The 16,632-nt window shown below is 44.6% G+C and overlaps 1 protein-coding gene across 2 annotated transcripts in view; it reads left to right on the forward strand.

Moving 5' to 3' along the window:
* Positions 1-16,632, forward strand: part of Bach2 (BACH transcriptional regulator 2) — a 347,663-nt gene that overhangs the window by 178,279 nt on the left and 152,752 nt on the right. For both annotated transcript variants that reach the window (XM_015994181.3, XM_076564020.1), the window contains exon 3: positions 8,432-8,580. The gene's annotated coding sequence lies outside the window, so the exon portion shown is untranslated. The remainder of the gene's footprint in view (positions 1-8,431; positions 8,581-16,632) is intronic.

A 16,632-nucleotide genomic window follows, 5' to 3' on the forward strand; every position in this document is an offset into this window, starting at 1 on the left:
AGGAGATTTTAATCTGGGGTTCACAGATTCGTAGCAGATCCCTGGCACACTTGAAAAAGTCCTTGAACCTTTGATGACCACATGGGGAGGTTTTGTGTGTGTTAATTTTTTTAGAGGAGAGAGTCATTGGGTTTTAAAAGGACCTTTGATAGGAGAAATGTTAAAACATTATTTAGAGTGCCAGGCTAATTTTCTGGCTGTGTGATACATTGTGCTAAGTGGTCTGGCACTCCCAATTTTTGGAATAAAAATGAATTCTTAGTGCATGATCTCACTGCCTGTAAGGCAGTTTGATTCTGCCCTGGCATTTGATAGGACTTGTTAGGGGATTAGGTAAGGCAGGATGTTGGTACATTTGAGGTCATTACACTGAGAAAGGAAGGGAAAAGAATTCTGCTTGCTAACTATATTGTGGAGTTGAACTGAAGGCCGAATGGCGGAGGGATGGTCTTTACGCTCTCTGTCGACTCTTTGAAGCCCTGCTTAGAAACAAACGAGGGGTAAAACCAGTTCCATCTAGATGCAGCATATTGAGAACACAAGTTGTCTTTCCGAGAAGTGCCTGTCAGTCATCCTTTGGTAGCGGAGACATGCAAGGCTGGGATGTCCTGGGCTCCTTGATGCTTACGTACCTGGTTATAACTAGTATATGACCTAGAGAAATCCACATGGAGACCAGCGTCCCCACATCTCAAGTATGGAAAAACAATGAAGAATGTCTCACGGAAAAACCTGATCTATTGGGAAGATTTTATATAAAATGAAGCACGGCCCTCAGAGTGTCTCTCCCTTCAAGTTCTTACTTTAAATCTTTGGTCTTATTTTTGGTTTTGATTATTAGAAAATGCTCCTTTTGTTGTATCAGATGGTTGCACAATAACAAAATGTACTTGCTAGTACTGCTAAAGTGTTTATCTAAAATGATTACAATGGAAAATTGTAAGTTGTAGATACTTTATTATAACAAAAGAAAGACAGGATCCATTTACCTTATGTGAAAAGAATTATATGCATGAGAACTATATATTCAGAGACTTGTCAGTGAATAATCTAAGCCAGAAAGATCCTAAGGACCCTACATGCCAGGGGAGAATCAAAAAAAAACAAAAAAACAAACAAAAAAAAAAAACAAAAAAGCATCCAGTGTCTGTGGTAATAGTAGTGGACCAGGTGAGAAACATAGTTGATAAAATAGAGGTGAGGAGAGTAGATTGATGCGAGGTAGAATTTGAAGGTATGATTGACAGCCTGTACTGATGAGTGAAGATGATTCCTGGGTTTTCTGCTGGAGCAGTTGGGTCCCTGGTAATGTCTGCTGTTGAGATGATGCATCACCTCGCCCTTTTGATGCCATGGGCCTCAATTGTCTTTAAGGCTCCTGGCAGGACTTCTTGTAGCCTCCCCCTGCTTCATCTGCCATCCTTGTGTGGACCCCGGCAGCTTCTCACGGGGTTAGCTCGGGAGCACACTCACACGTGAGTGTGGGTTCGACACCAACACCTGTGTAACTGAATGCCACAGAGCAGCTCACTTTTCAAATGAGGATAACGGGCATGCGCAACTCCGTAGGAAGGAGCAAGACTCCGTAGGATGTGTCTGGCTTCCAGAAGAGTGACTGGCAGAGATGACTTTCTTAGAAGGAGGCAGGAAGATCTCCACAACCGGAAGTACTGAAGCTAGCAGGAAGAGTTAAGACATCACTGATGTCCAGCCGAGATCCATGAAAGCCTTCTTCACTAAGCTGACCGAAGCCCCCAGCAGAGATGCCCACTTACAGTCCACGGTGAACTCGGGCTCTGGCTATGTGGTATAGGATCCTTGAAGTCACTTGGACACTAATCCCCCCAGTGCCATTTGAGAGCCAACTGCTGGCGTTTTCTGCATGGGTGTTGCTGGGGCTGCTGATCCTCTTCTGAGGTAGATCTCAGGGAGAGATGGCTAGTGTGGGTTTTCACTGTGATATCCAGCAATCAAGGGCCAACCCCATCTGCTTACAGTCACTCCTCGAGAGAACTCCAAGGCATTTTTGATAAGATGATGATACTGCTTTTAAAGAGACACTGCACCGGGTAGGGCGGGGGGGCTTCACAACACACGAGCCTAACAAACCAGTCAGTTCTGTATAAACGGCCACAGCACCTGCCACTCAGCCGCCTTGCTTTGCTGTTTTACTGGTAGTGCACAGGAAAAGTGAACATCCTTCCTTTGAGCAAAGGGATGTACTCGCCCCAGGTGGTGCTGAGGATTGGTGCTGTGTGGGAAGGGATGGCTGTTTCCTTGGGTGGGCCAGGGTAGTCTGTTTGTCGGCAGTGTGACCTTGGGTAAGGCACTTTGGCTATCGGAACCAGGCTTCTTTCATTCTCCTACTTCTCTTCTGATAATTCTCTTTCCCAAATTGCTAGTGACAGGTAGTTCAGTTTACAACTTCTTTTATGACAAGACGGATATAAACTAATTTTTGCTAGGTCTGGGAATATAAAAATGATCCCTGGTTGTTAGCCAGTGTGAATTCAGGCTCCGAGAGATGAACTGATGTTCTGAATACTTTATTCCAGCAACTGCTTCCCAGATGCGGTTCTACAACCAGACTAACTAGGTCCCAGCACAGGAAATGTGTAAGTGGTAACTCCCAAAGAGTGTGTGTGTGTGTGTGCGTGTGCGTGTGCGTGTGCGTGTGCGTGTGCGTGTGCGTGTGCGTGTGCGTGTGCGTGTGTGTGTGTGTGTGTGTGTGTGTTATCGTAACTCATTTTCTCCTTTTGACTGAAGTGGCTTCATTTCCTCTCCCTTCTTTCTCTGTGGCGGCACAGGGAACATTTCCTTGCGCTGCTTTCCCAGGCAGTAGAAGAAGACGACACAAAAGCCACGAGATCTTGATTCAGATATCTTCTCATAGATAGATGTTGAACTTGGATTTTTAAAGATCATTTTGAAATTCTCAGCTCTAGTTCCAAAGTTGACCCATCACTTTTTAAAGATTTTCTGGTCACAAAATGGTGGCCCCCATTTAGTCTTTCTTGTGTGAGTGAGGACTCCAGAACAGCTCTAAATGTGTTTGTCAGTGAACCTATAACTAACATTTTAGAAAAAGATTTTGTGATCTATGACCAACAGAACATTTGAGAGTTGACCTCGCTTAGTAGAAAATAGTCTCTAAATGTAATTTTTATTTTTGGAATTAAGCTTTGAACTTTTATTTTCTGACTACTGTCCATTCTCTTGGTACTTAATCCAGAGGTGGGAAATGTGTCGGTGTATCTCTGTGTACTTGGGGATGAGTCTTGGTACCAGCTCTAAAACCCAGTCATTTGATTTTGGACAGAAGTGGTACCCTGGCACTAGAAAACTCTCCTTGGCCTACTAGAATCTTCCATGTAGCATCTCTGCTGAAAAAACTCCTGCTGTTTTATGTAGTGAGTCTTTCACTTCATGGATAACATGGATACAGGGGGAAGAATGAGCTTGAAAATGCTTAATCCCAAAGCGTGGGGGCCACCATCCTTGGTCGTTCGCCAGTGTGCATTCAGGCTCAGCGCGAGCATGAACCGATGTTCTGAGTACTTTCTTTTCTGTTCTTTGTGTTACCCTGCATCCTAAGAAGGTGGGAAGAAGCAATTAGGGGAGGAAATTAACAACAGGGGGACACCAGAGGCACAGTACTGGAAATGAGACAAGCACTGAGCTACCTTTCTATTTCAAAGAAATGATTCTACTAGTATGAGATGGATGGTGTGGGTGAAAATGCCTTCTAGTCTCCTGGGGAAAGGAACTCATCACATCCTATTAAGCCCACTAAAGACATCCTAGCTAAGAGTTGAGCTGTCGGGGATAAAGAATGCAATCAGCCTTACCTATAGAACTTTCTGGAAAACCCGAATCGTTTCCCTGCTAATTGGTACAAATGTTCCCTTGCCCGCTGTTGCAGCAGGGGACACACTTGAACATTTGTACGACTGTTTGTGTAATTAAATACCATTTACTTTCCCTACCTGAGGAGTGCAGGTCCCGCCGACTCTTTCTTTTAAGTAAGTGTAAGATTATGCAAGTGGGAATTACGTACAGATAATTTCCCATATTTGCAGCATGCTCCTTTATTTGGAAATGAATGAATAGAAACCATTCACATATCTACTTCTGAACTTCCCCAGATTCTTTTAACAGTAAATATGAAGAAATGAAAAGCACTGCTGTCATGCTTGGTCTGGCTCTGCCATAGCGTATCACCCACCTTTTCCTAAGAACTGTCCAGCGAGCCCCTGCGTGTGTGAGGTCCTCCGAAGGAAACCTAGTTGGAAAGTGCTGTTAAGTCAGGACGTGTTCCTGAGACCAAAGCAGTTCACAGAGCCTATTGGCTGAATAAAGGCCACTGTGGCCACTGGATCTGAAAGACCTCCAAAGAGAAAAAGAAAAAAAAAAAATCAACGTCCTATAGCTGTATTGTCCACTACCCACATTTAGGTATTTAAATTTAACTTCTTTTAAATCCACACCAGCAAGACTCCAGGTCCTGGTAGCCACACTGAGGCTGCTGGGCTGGGCTGGGCCGTGCAAATGCTGAGAACTCCATTATCACAGGGGTCTAAAGTAATGTGGCCCCAGGACTTTTGAGGACATCCTGTATGACGCTAGCACCTATGTAACACAAGAAGCCCCTTCACATACCTGCTTGATACTGGCATTCAGATGGCAGTCAGACTGTGAGCGAGTCAGCATTCGGCCACGTGAATGTGTTTGGTTTTGCCAGTTGTTACGGTAGCGAAGTGTCTGGGTTGACCAAGACTTGGTGTTGCAGTCCCGTCCCCCCCCACACACACACACACACACACTGTCTTCTGATGCTGTAGAGGCGTTAGCCATTTCCTGAAGGTTCCCAGCCCCTTCCTCAGCCCAAGCAACACGAGTGAAGCTAATGTCTGTCCCATCCTGAGGGGCCCCCAGGAGTGTTGCCTCAACACTGCAGGCCTCAGATTGGTGACTGGTGCTTTTTGCTTCATGGTGCCCTGACTTTGAGGAGGGGCCACTTTCTAAGGGTCATTCCAAAGGTTCCCATATCACTGTCATGACCATCAGCCATATGGCAACCATCAGCCTCAAGAGGACCTTAAAAATCATCTCCGTTTCCCCAAGAAACCCACACCCAGAGAGTGACTCAGCCAGTTTGTAGGGAGCTGAGAAGCACAACACATAATCCAGTCCTTGTTTATTTATTCACTCATTTAGTGGACACCTCTTCCTGAGTCTTCCCTTTACTGTACAATGGGGATTAACAGTCTAACGCCTGGCAACATTGTTAATAAAGAGCAAGATGATTTTTAACACTAAGTATATGTCTTATAATTTACAAAAGCAGACAAAAAATAAATCATATATATATATGTATATATATAAATAAAATGTATATTCACATATGTACTGATACGTATGTGTTTTCCACCTCAATTAATCCTAAGAAGAACCTGTGTGAAGAGTGAGGCTCAGAGGCAGAGCACTTGTCCCACATCACAAAGCCACTGGGACACAGAGGGCTGTGTGTGTCAGGACTTAGGGGACTATGAAGTCTTCCAAGTGTACAGTGCTATACCCATGTGGCTCTGCTAGTTTTTGGCCTGTGGCATTTTGCAGTTCAGGAGTTAGCGATACTGAAAGTTATTACTTGACTCAAGTGATGCAATTTTTTTACACTTTGATAATCTGCCAGTTGCACAGACTTCGGTTCAGCATGGGCGGCTTTGAAGTATATTTTTAAAATGAGAGAACCCAGATTGGTAATTAGCTTTGCAAATGCCGGTTGTACAGTCTCAGTGTCTGAAGAGCTTCTGGTAAGTGTTCCTGTTACTAGTGGCAATTTTGTTTTTTATTCCCTCTCTGTCCCCAAGCAATTAGGAGAAACAAAGTCTGCTGTTTGAGGATCATTTCCTCTCACCACGTTATTGTTTTATACCCTGTAAGCTTGGTGTGCTCACAGATTAACTGTATACCTGATCATGGCGAAGGAAAATCCTTAATAAACCATTCTGCCCACTCGGACTCCGGATTATCAGAGAAATGCCTCCCAAATTATAAAGGAGGTCACAGTGGACAAATAGTCCACCTCTTGATAGAACTTGGTTCTTTGGGCCCTTTCTTGTCATTGTGATAGGACGACTTCGACTTTTATGTAAGACTGCTGGAAGAGATGAATTTAGTTCACTCTCAGAATATAATTGAAAGTTCTCACACCCTGATTCCTCACATCATAGCCATTTTATTGTGTGTGTTGGACACAGAAGCTGAGTTTATAGATAGAAGAGTAGAGTTGTTCCATTCCAGGAAAACTGGGAGCGGGAGAGGTGCTCCTCCCAAGGAGGGGTACACCGATTGGTTTTCAAGTGCCTGAAAATGTACATACAGGGAGCATTAGCCGGCCGTAGTGTGTGTGTGTGTGTGTGTGTGTGTGTGTGTGTGTGTGTGTGTGTGTACATGCAATAACATTTAGTGAGAAAAGAGGCCATGAATTTGAAATGTTTGGAGGGGTATATGGGAGGGTTTGGAGGGAGGAAAGAGAAGGGATAAATGTGATTAAATTGTAATCTCAAAAATAAAAAAAATAAAATTTATGATTTGTTTTTAGAAGGAAAAAAAACACACTGGCTGTGCCTCCTAGGGACCCAGGTTCAATTCCCAGCACCTACTAGGTGGCTCACAACCATCTGTAACTCCAGTCTCAGGGAATCTGAAGCCATCTTTTGGCTTCCAGAGGCACTACATGCAAGTGGGCTACATAGACATACATTCAGGCATGTGGTGCATGTGTGGTACACAGACATGCATTCAGACATGTGGTGCATGTGTGGTACACAGACATGCATTCAGACATGTGGTACATGTGTGGTACACAGACATACATTCAGGCATGTGGTGCATGTGTGGTACACAGACATGCATTCAGACATGTGGTACATGTGTGGTACACAGACATACATTCAGGCATGTGGTGCATGTGTGGTACACAGACATGCATTCAGACATGTGGTACATGTGTGGTACACAGACATACATTCAGGCATGTGATGCATGTGTGGTGCACAGACATACATTCAGGCAAACACTCATACACATAAAATAAAAATAAATAAAATCTCAAAAAAAAATTAAAGAAAAAAATACTTCATCAGGACACCCTTGAGTTCAAATCACCAGCCTGGTAATTGTTTTTTCTAGTGTCCCAAAGAATGGTCAGAAACTGAGGTAGCCTGAAGCTCATATGACTCTTTTAGGTGTCACTTTGAGAGAAATAGTTAAAATGTGTTTCTGTGGAGTATTGTAGTACTGCAGAGATATTTAAAAGCAGGTTTTAATAACTATATAACACTGATGTAACTCACATTTTATTTCATAATTAAATAAAAAAGTTATGAAAAAAATCTTCAAGTATGTTTGTGTATCTGAAAAGAATACTGGTCCACAACCCAATTCTAAAATCACAGGTTTTCAGGGTGGCATGTATGTTTGTTTCTGGGTGTGTGTGTCTGTGCCTGTGTATGTGTCTCTGTGTGTGTGTGTGTGTGTGTGTGTGTGTGTGTGTGTGTGTGTGTGTCTGTGTCTGTGTCTGTGTCTGTGTGTAAACTTCTTTGGTAGAAAAACCTTGCCTGAATTAATGTGAGATGTTATTTTGTCCCAGTTAATGAGTCACTCTTTATTTTTGCATAAAAACATTGACCATCCTTCACTGTGGGCTGCTTAGCTTGGATAATAAGATTGGCTGCACACATGTAAGGATAATATGGTGGCAGTTGCATCCTGTACTCTCAAATCAAAACCAAAGCCCAATTGTGCAGTTATCCAAGTGCAGGAGTTAGAGTGAAGGGCCTATAAGCCTAAACAACAAAATACCCTTAGTAATTTACCGGTCAAGATTACCATTGTTCATTATTTTTTTCTTTATACGCTGGCCTGTTTTTATGTATTTTGCAATAAACATTTATTAACTCATCATCAGAGAAAATAAGTATTTCTGATTTTATGAATGAAAGTCTGATATGAGGATATGAGGTTGAAAATGAACACATTCGTCAGAATTCACAAGTTAACTACTTCTAGAATCCCTTTAGTTAGGACTTCCACTTAGGTCTCTAACCTGGGGTGTTTGGATTTGTTGAAGAAAGCCTTCTGAGATGAATCAGGAGATAACAGGAGCATTAGATATTGGCTACCCCAAGCTGTCTTTGGGTTCAGGAGAACACCTGAAGAGATGCTTACCTGTAGAAAACCTAGAGAAAAGGTCTGCCACCTGCGTAGAGCCCAGATATTGATACCCAGGGTGATTTTGTCATACTCAGTTTAAGTGGTTTGGTTGAGAGGCACACCAGAATCATGGTGGAGCACTGGGTTGTGAGGCAGGAGCATGGCCATGTGAAACATTTACTCCAGTAATGGACTTTTCTTTTGGGTCTAGGTGGACACTCACTGATCTATCACAAGGTTGCCTCGCTGAGCTTTGGGGTCCATGTCTGAATGGATTGCTGTAGCCTTCTCATCTCTTCCTCTGCCCAGTTCCCGGCCTCCTAAGACTCGAAGCCAGGACAGGACCTGGGGAAGTTATATGTAAGTTTGTACTAAGATTTCTTTTCCTTAACTAAACAGGGGTAAATAACACCAATAACCCAAGCACACCAACCATCGTGAGAATTGTAAATGGGGCCGAAATTCCTATACTAGTGCTTCCTTAGCTTGGTGGTTCTCAGGCACTAGCCTTTGTCAGAAGCACACCAGCAGTTTTGAGCCAGTAGATCTGGTGCCGGCCAGCAATCTGCTTTGCTCACAGTTCCCAGGTGATGCTGGTATGGTTGCTCCAAGGCCCTCCCTTTGAGAATCACTGCTTTAACTCAGTGTGTGGGAGGGGTGAGCGGTGACAGCAAGAAACCATGTGCTTTAATGTTAAATACATTAAGATGTAGAATCTGACCGGGCAGTGGTGGCGCACGCCTTTAATCCCAGCACTCGGGAGACAGAGGCAGATGGATCTCTGTGAGTTCAAGGCCACCCTGGCCTACAGAGTGAGTTCCAGGACAGGCTGGGCTACACAAAGAAACTCTGTTCTCAAAAAACAAAAATCAAAATGAAACAAACAAACACAAAAAAGTGGAACCTGTACTTAACGTACTGACATGTGTCTCCAAAAACAGCTTTATGGCCTGCGTGGCAGCTTCAGCTGGGAAGCTCAGCCTTACCACTCGCCAGCTTTCCTCCTGTCGTGCTGGCCATTGTTTGCCCTTGGTCTTCAGAAGGTCAGAGTAATAGCGTGGCTATTAGCTCGAAACAAAGGCCACAGTCCCTTGACAGGTGTACCTGTCATATTTGATGTGTCAAAAGGGAAAGTCTTTCCCCCGGGTTGGAGAATCTGTCTCTCCTTTTCAAGGCCAATCTTCATAGTAGCATCTCTCCCAGCTCCACCGACATGCAGCTTCATTTACAAGAGACTCGTGAAGGGAGGCACACCTCCGGTAACCAATCCGTCTGCGAGGCTCAGCTTTTATATGTTTCCAAGGCCTCAGTACTGGCATATTTTTAGGTCAGCTTCCAAAAAGCCAACTACTTACCTGCCAAAAACAAGGACAGTTTACTCGACACTGATTTTTAAAAAATTAAGTTTGGCTAAGCATATGCTCACTTGGATACACGTAAGTAGACATACAAATCTATACACACGCCTGTGAGCATGTTGTGTGTTTCTGAGCTTTCGATGTAGAAATTTTAAGTGTTTTTCTTTTATTTCATGAAATAAATGTGAATATAAAATTGCAGTAATGTTACTGTCCTGTCCAGGAAATGTCTGAAATATTGCTGAGCATTTTAAATCTGTGGTAAAGTACTATGAGTTATAATATTTTATTCGGCTGTGGTCAATGTTATCACTCAAAGTAGCACTTGGGATTTGCAGTTCCTGTGTTAGAATTTTTAGGAATTGAGAATAGTCACTGTTGATGAAGTAATTGCCCCCCATCTGTGTAATGCTAAGTGAAATCGGCTGGACACGGTCAGTGTTGATGCTCATATGGGGGATCTGGGGTTGTCAAACTCACGCCATCCAGAAGTAGAATGCTAGTTGCCAGCAGCAGGAGCAGAGTGTGGGGATTGTTGTCTAGAGGGTCAAGTGTGGACTGGAAAAGTTGAGTTTTGATAGTTGACGGTGGTGTTAGTTGCACCATAATGTCCATCATCGTGTGTGTGTGTGTGTGTGTGTGTGTGTGTGTGTGTGTGTGTGTGTGTGTGTGTGTGTGTGGTTTTTCAAGACAGGGTTTCTCTCTGTATAGTTTTGGTGCCTGTCCTGGATCTCACTCTGTAGCCCAGACTGGCCTCGAACTCACAGAGATCCGCCTGCCTCTGCCTCTCGAGTGCTGGGATTAAAGGCATGCGCCACCACCGCCCAGCAGTGTCCATCATCTTGACATCACCAAACTGTACATTTTTAAATGATTTAAACAGTATTTTATGTTATATTTTAACAAAATTTAAAACACAACTAAATCACGGTGCACACTCTTCCTTTCAAGAATGCTGGTTCTTGACAGCAACGCTGAAATTTTCCAGGGTGCAGTGGCGTCTTGCGCCACTCTGTCATCCCACTGCCTTTTGCTCGCCCCTAAACTAGCAGAGGCAGAGGCCCAGCAGCAGGGATGGAATCCCCATTGGAGCAAAGACACCCCTGACGGAAACCGTCAAAGGAGTTTACCATCAACAGTTACGGTCTCTACCAAAGTCCACATAGTGTGGCGGAAGTTGCCTTGCTGGGGTGAAAGGGCAAGCGAAACCCAGAGCAGTGTCATGGAGTTGTGTGCCTGACTGTTGCTCTTAATGGGTCTTCTTGCTTGGTGAGGTGGGCACGTGAGAGAAGCCAGGGAAGAGAGACCTGCCTCCACCCAGTCACTGCTCAGAGGAGTAGGCATTACTATGCCAGTAAGTCACAGCAGAGGTCAGGGAGTGACCCACCTGCAGGCCCATGGGAAGCACTGGCTTCGCCACCCAACTCGGCCTTCTTGCTTTTTGCCTCTTATTGTTTGGAGAGAGCGGGCCTGGAAGCCCAGCCAGCAGGCTCCCCTGGGACTGTAGCATGTTTTCTTCAGATCTGTGGCTGTCTCGAGACTTCATCCTGAACAGATCATCCACAAGGATCCAAGGGCAGGTGCAGATTGATAATTTTTAGTTTCATTAAAGGCAAATACAAATGTGTGCGTGGGGGGTGGGGTGGGGGTAAGCTCAAAAGCCATTGTTGGATGTTCCTCCTAAGCTGCTTAGATTATTTCTGTGTATACACACTCAGACTCATGGAACTCTGGCTTAAAGAAATGGCGTAACCAGAATAAAAGTTAAACAAAGTCATTGAAATTCAACACATACCAATCCACCCCGTCTTCCTCACACTAGACTTTCCAAACCTTCTTGGAAATCAAGTCTTTGTTTCATTAGGTTGTATAGACCATGGCAAAGCTGCAAAGGTTTCTGACTCAAATGCTATGGGGGAAAAACAGTAAAACTAAAATTGACTGTAGAAAGGAAAACCTATCAAGTGTAAGGGAGAGGAAACTAAAGATGAATTCTCCTCTGGTGTCCACATAGACCGACCCAGCACCTGAGCTTGAGGCTGAGACAGTGAGGACTTAGCACTCCTTGAGTTCAGATGACATAATTGCAGGGCACATTGACAGATGTCCCCAGAAGAGACCAGCAAACTAGGTATTACCCAGACAGAAATGACACAAAGCAGAAAAAACTCCGGGACTCTCCTTGTCGGCCCTCCTGTTTCTTGGGGGTCACCAGGGCCTGGCTCCAGATGCTGACATGTTCACTGAAAGCGTCGTCACCTGGAATGTGGAAAGCCAGGCCCTGGATTGGCTAGCCTTCCAACTCCACACCCCAGCCCTACGCTCTCCTCATCCTCCCTCACATCCCACTGCCCCTTTTCAGAGATCAAGGCTCAGGAAACAAGACGGCTTTGGTTTTCTGTGAGGGAGGGGCCTACCCCGGAGGCTCTCTGCAACGTCAGCCTCTTATATGCTGGAATCACTGAGAAGAGTTCAGAGTGTTGGGATTAGATCTGGAAACGGCTTGAAAGGACCTTCAGCAAAAGACCCTGCTGTCTGTCGTTGACCGGAATACTGAAGCAAGCATCGTCTTGCCCTCTGGTACCAAGGTTTCCCTGCGCCATCACAGACTCTACTACATGTACTTTCATTCACATTCTTGAGAAACTGTGTCACCTCCAGAATTAAGGGATAGATCTTCTGTGTGGGTTTTAGAAATAATCTGTAAGCTGTGATATAATTGCTTTCCAGAGTTGATGTCTAAACTAACCCCATGGACCTGTGTATTTAGTTTCTGTGATCATTGGGGGACCATCACACAGTTTTGGAGCCAGTTCTATTGGCGTATTTTTAGAAGAATGTTTGATTTGTTCATTTACAATAGACTCCATTCACAATTACAGTCTATTCACGGAACCACCGAAATTAATTTTTATTTTTGCATGCATGCTAATAGTACAGGGGAGTGGTGTTGCCAGCATGGGACATATGTTAATGTATTAATCAAAACCTCCGGAGTCTTCCCTCTGAGTCTCCAAATAAGCTGAGCTGTACTGCAAGCTCGCTCCCAAGTAATAGCGTTGGCCGCAGAACCGCTTTATCAGTTTATTCCAATAGCCTCCAACCTGCTGAGTGCTGAAGACGTGGCTTTGTGGGCACACCTGTCACTAGTGAAATGACACTTCTCACTATGACAGGGGAATTCAGGGTTCCCTTTTGTGGGTTCTTAGTCTCATTAATAAAAGTGTTTTAAAATGGCCTCAGGGGCCAGCAAAATGGCTCAGCAGTTAAAGACACTTGCCACCACCTGACAGCCTCAGTTTGGCCCCTGGAACCTGCATGGTGGAGGCAAAGAACTGACTCCTGGAAGTTCCCCTCTGACCTCCACGCATGTACCGTGGAACACATTTGCACACACACACACAGACACACACACACACACACACACACACATATGCACACACATATGCACATATATATATGTGTGTGTGTATGTATGTATGTGTATATATATATATATATAATTTTTTAAGAAACATACTCATAAGGAAGCTCAAGGATTATTTTATTAGAGTTTGAGAGAAAACCACTGGGCAGGCAAGTGGTAAATCTCAGAAGCTTCTGGAAGGACAGTGGAGATGAAGAGGGAAATCAATGCCTTTTTAAAATCTACGAAAGCCACCATGTTGGGCATGGGCGGTGCATGGCAGCAGGGTACAGGGGATGTCAGAGAAAGTGAGACTGTCCAGAGGATGAGTGAAAGCATTCCCAAGACGACTGGAGGGCTAATGAGCTGGGGCAAAGCCCCAGAGTTGGGTCCTCAGCTCCATGGCCCCGTGTAGTGCGTTTTCACGGCGCTCCCCGCCCACATCTGTGTGTTGTAGGCCTTTTCTGCGCATGTTCTCTTTGTTGGGTGAAACCCAGGTGAGGAGGGGCTTCCAGTCTCTCTGCGCCAACTGGCTTCATTCACGTTAACCTTGTTTAGCAGTTTTAACATACACGCTCCTACGCAATCACTGAGCCCTCGCGGTAAGGGCACATAGCAGCTTACCCTTCTAGGAACCCCATTCAGCCGATCACAAGCGGGCCTGATGTCTGCAGCAGGGGTGGCAGAAAATGCCAAGAATGGGTATGTTGAGATGTGTTTCTGCTCTTCTGCCCTAGGACACTGTCTGCGAAGTTCTATGAGCTAGCAGGGTTATTGAAGCCCTTGCTTGTTGATTGGAAACTATTGTGTCTAGAAGATTTTTCCCATGTTCCACACCTGACTGACACCAAGTCAGATTATTAAATGAGTCCTATATGTTAACTATTCTAATGTCTAGAAGAAGTCAGAATCCAAAAATGGAATTGTTTCCTTTTGGCAAAGCAGAGGCAACTTTGTATTCCTTCTTGCAAAAGTAAAGTCATGGTTCACTTAACAGCAGATTCGCTCTGAGAAGCGTGTCAGTCGGTTTTCTCATAGGGGTCTCGGTGTGCACTTACACAGCTCAGACACGCCGCATAGTATCATCTTTTTATAAGTGGTTCGTTATGGACTGAATTGTCATTAGGTACATCTTTATTCTACATAACCTGAAAGTCACATGAAAGAAAAACAAATGTTCCTCCTACTCTAGCTACAAGGATACAACTTACCTACCACATGTATTTTTCCAAACTGTTTTCAATCAACAACTCCACATTCATAAGCAATACTCTGTACTGATTATACTGTGCAACTTGGTGGCCCTTGAAAATAGCAGCAATATTTAGACATCACTTTACAGGACCAAGATCTCCTTTCTCATTTTTCCCTTCAAGTTCTATTACTCAGCTCCTACGCAGAAGCACATGTGGACTTACCAGGATCTTGATCAGGTAGAAGCATCTCTCAACCATTATTCTCCTTCCTACATTCAATTTAAAAAAACTACTGAGTGAACTTGCAAAGCCTTTGCAACTTCTGGATTCATAAAAGAAAGATTTGCTTGTGTCCAGGTGATTTTACTAACAGTGTCTGGTTGCTTTACAAACCATAGTTAGCGCACAGTAAGCCAGGAAAAAAGGCTGGCACAGGAAAGGCTGACTTAGGGGCCTCCTTTCCCCGCTCCTCATCCACAATCCAAACAACATGGACTCCGGTAAAACTCGGAACTCCACTCAAGTGTCTGCCCTCTCGTGTTCTGAACCAGTTTTCCCTCAGCCTTGCCTCCTGCCTCCCTGAAGGCAGCATCTGTCCAGACCACTGTGCTCGGGCGCGCGGCTCTCGGAGTGCTGGTCCTTACTGAGCTGTAGAGAGGACGCTGACTGCCTTGGGATGACTCCTCACACTTGGAGAGACTGGAGCACTGGGAGAAGAGCCAGGGGAGACTGGGGGGCTTGTTTGAGACTCGTGAGTGGTGCCGTCCGCATTCCTTATCTTAGAACAGGTAGAATGTCGTAAGCAGCTGCTGGAAGAGATTTTGGTTACAAAAATGGGTCTCTGGAGATTTTTATCTTCCCCGATACAAGATGCTAAGTTCCTTGAAAGGGGAGGCTTCTTTGCACCCCCTTTAGATTCTCTGTGTCCTTTTGTGGATAAGGGCTCCGTATAGATGGATGCGACTGTTTCCGTGGCTCTCGGGTGACCGGTGAGTGAACGCATGCATTCCAGCACGCTCCATTTTACCGTCTTCCCTCAACAATTGACAGCACTTTAGTAAACATCCTCAATTGTGTTTGACACCCGATTGGGTACAGGTGTGGGGAAGCGGCGTACAGTACCTTGATCCTCCCCTACCGAAGGAGATGCTAATACTGATAATGAGAATTTGGCTCCCGCATTTTCGATTTGGTCACCTTGCTTCACTGAGTCAGAGCACCTGCTGCTAGGGCGGGCATGTCACTAAGCCTGAAACTACCCCTCAGATCGCTGGCGACATTATATATGCATTTCTCATTATATTAATAGCCGGTGTTTGTCATATAATTTCAAGAGCATGCTAAAAGTGAGTTAGCTTTGTCATTGACATTGAGATTAACTTTCTCTAACCTAGACTAGTGAAAACTAAAATGTTCCTCACCACATAAAAGTTTTGCTTTCACTGTGTTCAGACCCCTCCCATCTGTCACAGCACAGTCATTTGGTGTCTGATTTGGGGGCGGTGTGGTTGTTTCTCAGTGGTATATGACCCACTTTTTCATAATACTTAATTGCCTGTGTTTTTACTATACGAGTCAGAAGCTGATGAGAGTGGACTAAAGCCCCGAAAGGACTTTCTGAGACTTCTCGTCAGCTCTAGAACCACATTATCAGAAGACGGTCTTGGCCCTTCAGGGCGTGTGTTCACTTCCACAGAGTGATGGGATGGTTCCTCTAGTGTCTGGATAATGAGCAAGTGCACAGGTAATGATGCCTTTCTCACAGTTGATTCCTTTTGTGTCTTCATTCTTTTTAACTGGACTTTGGATCAGTACCTGCATAGCTTCCCTGTTGTGATTTGGGAAGGGGGCTCAGAAGAGTGAGCATCTTCATTAGTACTTTAAGACCTTAATAACTTTTCCTTAGGAATCTGAATTTTTTATCATAATTAAAAAAAAAAAAAACTGTCTTCTCTGTGTGCCTAGTAGAATCCTCTGTGATTGTTGGTTGCTTTGTTTTGTTTTTACCGCTATCAAGATAGTTGTCTGTAAGCTTCAGATACCTCACTCTGGTGACATCCATGTGATAGTTAAAGCTTGGTCAGCCTCTGGCTGTGGGGTGGCAGCGTGTGGCGAAAGCAGACACAGACACACAGAAGGAGCAGGCTGATGCGGGGCTGATATGTCTTGCTAAACACTGGCCACTGCAGACTAGAGGGAAGGCCATGTACTGGGCTGAACTTGGGCAAAAACCATTCCTCAAAGCCCATGTTTTAACTGTCTGTGCTTCTGACATCACGGCTGTTAGCTGGGAGATTTTAAAATATCATTGCTTCACAACAAAATGCTGAGGGTCATCTGTCCCGATGTCACCTCTCCTGATTCACAGGAGAGTTTTGGTGCACGTGTATTTACCAGAATCTGTCTGGCATGTGGCTCACGGCACACTTGTCTGCACACTGAACTACGTACC

This window comes from Peromyscus maniculatus, chromosome 2 (assembly GCF_049852395.1).
Source record: "Peromyscus maniculatus bairdii isolate BWxNUB_F1_BW_parent chromosome 2, HU_Pman_BW_mat_3.1, whole genome shotgun sequence".
Classification (NCBI taxonomy): Eukaryota; Metazoa; Chordata; class Mammalia; order Rodentia; family Cricetidae; genus Peromyscus; species Peromyscus maniculatus.